General features: G+C 42.1%; 1 non-coding gene across 1 annotated transcript; it reads right to left on the reverse strand.

Moving 5' to 3' along the window:
* Positions 1-6,433: 6,433 nt before the first annotated feature.
* LOC142182475 (small nucleolar RNA R71) lies at positions 6,434-6,540 on the reverse strand. The gene has a single exon (XR_012711294.1). It is a non-coding gene; the product is annotated as a small nucleolar RNA R71 (small nucleolar RNA).
* Between the last annotated feature and the right edge of the window lie 1,102 nt (positions 6,541-7,642).

A 7,642-nucleotide genomic window follows, 5' to 3' on the forward strand; every position in this document is an offset into this window, starting at 1 on the left:
ATCACTCGACGCAAGGCAGTACCTGATCTCATGGTTCCCTTTATAAAAAAAGGAATAAGCACAGGAAGATCCGATCACGAAAGCTCCACGAAGGTCCGAGGCAGCGCCTAAGTACAGGCAACTCCTCAGCACAAGTCTGTACTATACGTTTTAAGAAGGCTATCTGCAACAACATCAAAAGGGGCCCCCAAGTACCCAAAGCTAACCTTCATTCAGGATAACATCCTCGAAGGCCCCGAAATTTGGCATATTATCTCCATACAACTCGGAGGGCCCTGATAGCCTGAGCCTATCAGATCAATTCAGGATCGGCCCGAGGTTCGACGATGGGTTCAGAAGAGAGCCGTGTCGATCGGCAGAGGATCAGAAAGAATGCTCGTGCCCAAGTTAGATATCAGCGGTCAACAATAAAAGAATATATTCAAAAGGCCTCGAAGGGCATGCGAGCATACATAAATAAGGCAAATATCGAAAGCAGAAGTCAATAGAATATATTCATATTCATAAGAATCCATGTACAAACAGCCCTCAAGGGGCCCTTACATACAATTACAAAAGCCTACGGAGATCTACAGGAGGAACAAAAGGATGTACATATGATGAAACCCGAGGGCTCGGTCCACCCTCGAAGATCCATCTCCTACATAAGCATCCTCGAGCGCCACCACCTCAAGCACGCATCCTCGAGGGTGATTCCTTCGATCGCCACCTCCTCTAGGTTCCTAGCTCAATCCCCAAGGGATTCCCACCGGAGAAGATGAAGAAGAGGAAAAGGAGGGGACACAGAGGAGGCAGAGAAAAGAGACATGGCCTGCTGAAGCCAAAGGTTGAAGATTCGGCGGGCCTCAGCCTCAACGGTCAGTAGTGCCACTTTATCCCTTGGGAAAGAAAAAATCCTAGGGATGAAGTGCCACGCCAGGACTGGGTAGGAGAGTGAGCAGCGGTGCATAATCCGAATGATTGTCTACATGAGGGGGAAACTGAATCCCTATCCATCATCACCACGGGCCAACAACAGCAGCAAAGGCCAGCATATCGATGACTACAACAATAACGGGACAGCACGATTATGCTCGACAAAGGGAAGTCCCAGCAAAGGGCCATAACACGATCTAAGGGAACTCCGCCAAACGGCCTTGAGGCCATGATCCCCAAGCATTATGTTCAAGGATAGAAGAAGATGATAAGAAGGAATAGGCAAGCAAGCCAACGAAGGCACTAAGATAGGAAAAACAACATCAAAACACCCCTATTTATAGGGGGTTACGACACGGTCATCGAGGCTTAAAAAGATTGACCGACGGACACAGTTAATGTATCCTTGGAAGACCGAATCGACGGCGGTACCTTCACCTTAGAGAGCGGGAATCGGGAGTGCGTTGAATGAAGTCGAAAAAACATAAGCCCATGGATGCCCCGATTACCACAAAGCTCGCGCCAGGAGTCGCATCATCAGTATGACGTTGTCGTAAGGAGCTCGAGGAGTCAAGTGTCAGAATTGTTTCCCATCACTTCGCTCTAGGAAACGCGGAGACTATCTGTATGTGGTGAAATTAGAGGACTTGATTTCTCGCCCTCAAGTCACTTCGCAAGAATGCCTCGAGACCCCAAGGACAGGAAGCCACGGCTGAGTTCCCGACCTCAGGGATCGTCGAGGCCCGACTCAGAGAAGACGGAGATCGAAGCCAGGACAGAAAGGGAAGTTCCCAAGGGACACGACTAAGTCTGACAGGGCCGGCCTATCTATAGTCCATGCTGAGGCATCACGTCAAGCCATTCCATCTCCATACTTTGTAATTAATGTCCATGTACTTATAGCCGAGTTCCCCTCTTATATAAAGGGGACTCGCGATACCTTGTAAGCGGATGATGTTGCTCCATTTCTCCACAAGTGCAATAATTTCTCTCTCTCTCTCTCTCTCTCTCTTCTTTCTAACTTGCTTGTTCTCATTGGCCCGAGGTCACCTTAATACCCATCGCTCTTCTACTTGTTCTTCATCATATAGCTTAGTATTAGCCGTTAAGAGCCTTATTTAATCACATCTTTAACTGTTATCCCATCCTCGGATATCCTTGATAGCTCGAACTCTACCCTGATGTTGAACTCGAGGTCCCCTATCGATTAGACCTATACCCGGGCAGCAGGCCCTTCGGTTTGATTACTATCTCGTTTTAGCTCGCATTCCATTATTAAATTTCATATTATTAGCATCAACTACTCTAACAACTAGCTCGGGAATAGATCACGTATTTTTTGAATCCCATTTACAAATTTAATTGTTGTTACCATTTTCACGGTAAACAATTATGCGATCGCATAATTGGCCGCATAGTTGACCTCAAATTAACCATCAAACTGTCTGACTCTGCGGTGACTATGCGGTTTGCATATCTATTATGTGACCGCATAATAGACCGCAGAAACGCACTTTTCTGGAAAACACAATTTCTTCACTTTTTAATGCACAGATCAATCCAAAGGGTCCGAAGTTTATGAATTTCTAACACATGATCCTAACTTGGCACCACGAGATTCGGGTTTTTGAGTAGAAATTTTATGGGGCCTTACAAAGTGGTGGTACGTATATAACGTTGTAACCTTTTCCCATATCCCATATACAGATAATATACATATATACGAGTATATAATTCCATCTGGTCATGGGACAATGTACATGAATGCAATGCATGAGAAGTACGTCAATAAAATCTTTCGAAATGTCATTAGTCCATTATGCCTAGAGTAGTATCATGAAATAAACTTTTTTTTTCAACTTACATATTTTTTTAGACCCATGAACAGATGATAGAATAATAAGACATATGGGGAATCAAGAAGATAAGCATCTCGTGTATTTCTATGAATTGAGTCATTTATGAAAATTGTGCATTTGCTCGTTTCGTTTGTGTCGTATAGATCATGCCAAAAGAAAGAAGGGATAGCCTTAACATACCTAAGCCGGTTCTCCAGAAAATCCCTCTAACACATGACAATCGCAATAAAACACGTGACGGCAAGACCGGAGTAGGAAAATCTGTATGATGTTCTTGAGAAAGATTGTACCTTGCTCTTTTGGAATTTGCAAATTCACCCTGCCGCTACATAATATTATATTCGCATGCTTTATTGAAGTAACTTATGTTGCCTTTGGAACATTATCATTACAGAAGCTCTCTCTTTGAATTGTAGAGATTCCAAAATGAATTAAGAGCTCTCTTTCGTATTTTTTGGGTGTGCGCCCACTTAGTGGATGACTAAGCCACTTTATTTCTCCAAATTGTGCCATATATGCAAGACTTTAATAGTCACTTTAAATATGATTGGGGTGCTGCCACATTTTGGGGGGGGGGGGAATTTAATCTTATCCCATTATTTCTTGGTTAATTAGGTAATATCCTGTTACCCAATAATTGACCAATTACCCACATAATTAAGAATTATCTCAAATTACTTAAAATACTACTCACTTTTAACAATCTTATGCACCTTACTGTCATGGTCATGTGGTACCTTGTATGACACTAGTCCATAAATATCGGGTATTTTAGCTCGGGCCATATTTTATCCCAAAATGACAAATTTCGACGAAACTAATTTTCTTCGATTTGCTTATCCTATCACCTTCACGAATTTACTTACCCCTTGTTTGAATTAGCATAATACTTGTAATCTCAAAATAATCTCATTCCCGAGCTTCCATAAATTTACTTATGGTGTACTTTCACGTACGAAAACATGGGGTGTAATAAGCTAGCCTCGACTGAAATCCAACTTTGAAGTATGAAAGAGAAAGCCTTGGTTCAAGCCAAGAAAATCGAGGAGCTCCAGTTCCAGTTGGGTTCAACAGACTCTATTCGGGAGAACCTGGTCACGGAGCTTGAAGCGGCCAAATTGGAGGTTAAGGCAACCAAGGCTAATTATGATGCTGTGGTGGCTATTTACCGAGCCGATGCTGAAGCCGCTCAGGTTCGAGCAAAGGAGGTTGCCGAGGCCGCTTAAATTCGAGAAAAGGGGATCACCGAGCATGCCAAATGTCAATCTCGAAGGGAGACCCTTGAGGAAATACATGCTCGATGCTTTGATTTTCCAACCGAGATCGAAAACGCTAAGAAGCTTGAAGCTGAAGTTGGGAACTTAGCTTATCCCGATGAAGATGACGAACTTGAAAGCTTGAGCGAATCCGAAAGTGGAGAAGACCCTGAAGGCAAAGATGCCACTCCCCGAGATGACCAGGCTACTTATGCTTTTTAAATAGTTTTTGTATTTCTGTCGAGGCCGCTTTAGCCTTTTATAAAGAACTTCCATTGGGACATGTTGCCTTTGTAAAAAGGTTTTGATGAATATATAAAACATTTTTCCTTCCATGGCTTTTAAATCTGTTGTCTTTTTATTAATTTATGTAAAGGTCAAAGCGCCTTTGATAATAGGCTATATTCATGTAGTTTAGCAACCATTTATGCCCCAATTTAGCTATGCTTTATTGTTATATAAAGGTTAAATGACTACAAATGGCTCTAATTATGAATTTTGTGTTTTGCAAGAGCAAATCTTGATTATGAGGACATTGAACAGTGTTTGGAGCTAATTTGGAGAAAGGAAATCCAATGGGAGGTGAATGCGTGTGAAAGAAGAAGGAAAAAAAATAGAAAACAACTGAACTTCATGAGCGCGGGCCAAGCACGGTCGCGCTCCAGCCACGCTCGTCAGGCCGAATAGAATGCGATATGCACAGCCCAAGCGCGACCATGTTCGTCACTCCAAGGAACATTATTTTCAGGGGTAATTTCGTAAGTTCGGGGGCAACTCTCCTTAACATATAAGAAGCCCAGGTCGCCCAAAAAAAGGGTATCAAGGGTTTTGAAGGATTATTGAAGGCAAGAAGAGGCAAGAGGCAAGGCAGGAGATTCAGCATAGAGTTTTACCTTTCTTCCTCTTATTTTTATCATTAATGATGAATTCTACTATTGTGATTGTGAAAACGATTATGGGTAGCTAAAAATTTAAGCTAGGGTTTTGATGGAACCTTTTGGAGGATGAATTTCTGATATGTTAATATAGATTTGCCTTATTAATTTCTCTGTTTGTTCAACTATGTTGTGATTGTTGTTGATTGAATGGCCCTCAATTGGCTGTGCCTATTTAATATGCATTACTCGGGAGAGAGTGTATATTTAGGTAGTTGTTGAACAATACCACTCCTAACGTATATGAGGGATCAATACAGAGGGTTTAAAGGTGGGATTGGGGATACTTGGTGCGATCTAAGTGAGCGGTACTTAAGGCTAGCTAGCGTAATTCGGGAGAATATGTCTAGTATATTGTTGTAATTACTCGGGAGAGAGTTACGACAGTCAGAGTGCTCATGATCGATAGAGAAGACTTAGGCAAATTTATAGCAAACATAGCGGAAAGGATTCCGATAGGAGCAGAAATCATAACCTTAGACCATTCTCATTCTTGCTTACAATCAGTCTATAGCTAGTCTTAGTTTACTGCATTTTTATTATATAATGTTTAGTTAATAAACACCCCAAGTTGTTACTCAAATATCTCTAAAGATTGAATACGTGAATTTCTGTGAGCCCAATAGCTGTGATTGATAGGTTAATTCCCTATGGGATTTGACTCCGGATTTGTTAACCGGAATATATTTGTAGCGACCGATTTGTCCTTTTTATAAGGCATAGTTGGGCATGATCAAATTTTGGTGTCGTTGCCGGAGAACTAACAGTGTTAGTGATTGCAGTTAAAAAGTAGTGCAGAAATTTTTAGTGTAGTCAATCTTCTTCAATTTAAACTGATCACTGAAATTCTAATGTTTGTAGTCGTGGTTGTCACAGGTGCATGCCTAGAAACTCCTCAAGAACTGGAGAATTGTTTGAAGCATTATCAGATCCTGAAAAGGTGTTCAAGGCATTGAACCGTGCAAACAGTAAAGGCAAACAACAGCAAAACTCAACCGAAAGAATTGAACCAAACATGGAAGACGATAATCTAAACAACAGGGACAACGTGAATGACCCAAACAACAGAAACAACACAAATAACCCAATCGATCGGGGTGTGGCACCTCTTGTGCCAGAAGCAACACTATATGACTGGGCATAACCCATAGTTGACAACTTTTCTCAGATACAAGCAGACTCATTCCAGATCACAAATAACATGCTACATCTGTTGCAGAACAAGGGACTATTCTCTGGGTCATACGTTGAAGATCCTTAGCAGCATCTAAAGAACTTCCTTTCAATATGTGCCACGCAGAGACAGCACAATGTGACATCAGAAGCAATATGTTTGTTGTTGTTTCCATTCTCTGTGACAAGAGTAGCCCAGACTTGGCTTAATTCACTCCCTATCAACTCCATCACTACTTGGGAGGAATTAGTCAAGAAATATTTGAGCAAATTTCATCCACCCAACAAGACTGCTCAACAAATTGATGAGATATTGAGCTTCAAACAGAGACCTACTGAGATGCTGCATGAAACGTGGGAGAGATTCAAGGGTCTCCTGGTTACATGTCCACATCATGGTATTTCGGAGCAAATGTTGGGGTAGAGATTTTATATGGGTTTAGCAGATACTTTGAAAGCCAATGTGGATGCTTCAGTAGTTGAAACATTTTTAGCAAGACATTCAGAGAGAGCAATATCCTGCTTGACAAGATGGCACAAAACTCAGGATGGACAACAAGGAACACTCCAATCACTCCTGTGGTTCACTCAGTGGCTCTAGACCCAACTAGCTCCATAGTTAAAAATATGGCTACTCTAATAACACAAATGAGCATCCTCATCAAAAAGGTTGAAGAATCAGGCCAAAAATAGCAGGTACACATATTGGATGCAACCAATGGGGTCTCTGTACATCATGCATTAATCAACCATATGTCTGCTCATGGAGTGTTGAAGGTAAGAATAAACAATATCAAGAGAACATGAATTATGTGGCCAACTACGGGGGACCAAGACCATGTGGTCAGCAAAATCAACAATACAGGCCAGCTCAGCAGTAGTACAATAACAACAATAATCATGGGGCTATGTGACCACAGGGGCAAATGGTGCCTTACCAAAGGCAACAAGGGTACAACCAGCAAAGTCAGTAGCAGGCTTATCAACAATCTCCATAACAACAGATTATGAGACATGAAGATGGGTTTGCTAAACTCGAGGGTATGATGCAAGAAAGGATTGGGTCTACTGGAAAGCTAGCTGGTAGAGTAGACTCACATGTGTCGGCGATTAAAAATATTGAAATCTAGCTAGGACTAATTTTCATGGCCCTAAATAATCGTCCTCATGGGACGTTACCTACAGACACCCAAATCAATCCGAAAGAGCAGGGCCCGAAGAAGCTGATGGCAGTGAGTCTCTGAAATGGTAGGGACTTAGATATGGAGCAAGAAATGGCTCGCGAAAGAAGGCCGGCTAAGACACTGGTGCCAGTACCCATTGAAATAGATGATTCAGCAGGTTTAATTGAGGTGACGGTACAGAATGTGCAAGAGAACACCAACAAAGAAGAAGAGGGTGTGAAAGAGACTGAAGCTGCACTAGAACCAACAGTAGAAGCAGTGCCTGAACAAGAGAAAAACCAAGTTACAGGGAAGAAGCGACCTCCAACACCATTCCCACA

The sequence above is a fragment of the Nicotiana tabacum genome, chromosome 6 (genome assembly GCF_000715075.1).
Source record: "Nicotiana tabacum cultivar K326 chromosome 6, ASM71507v2, whole genome shotgun sequence".
NCBI lineage: Eukaryota > Viridiplantae > Streptophyta > Magnoliopsida > Solanales > Solanaceae > Nicotiana > Nicotiana tabacum.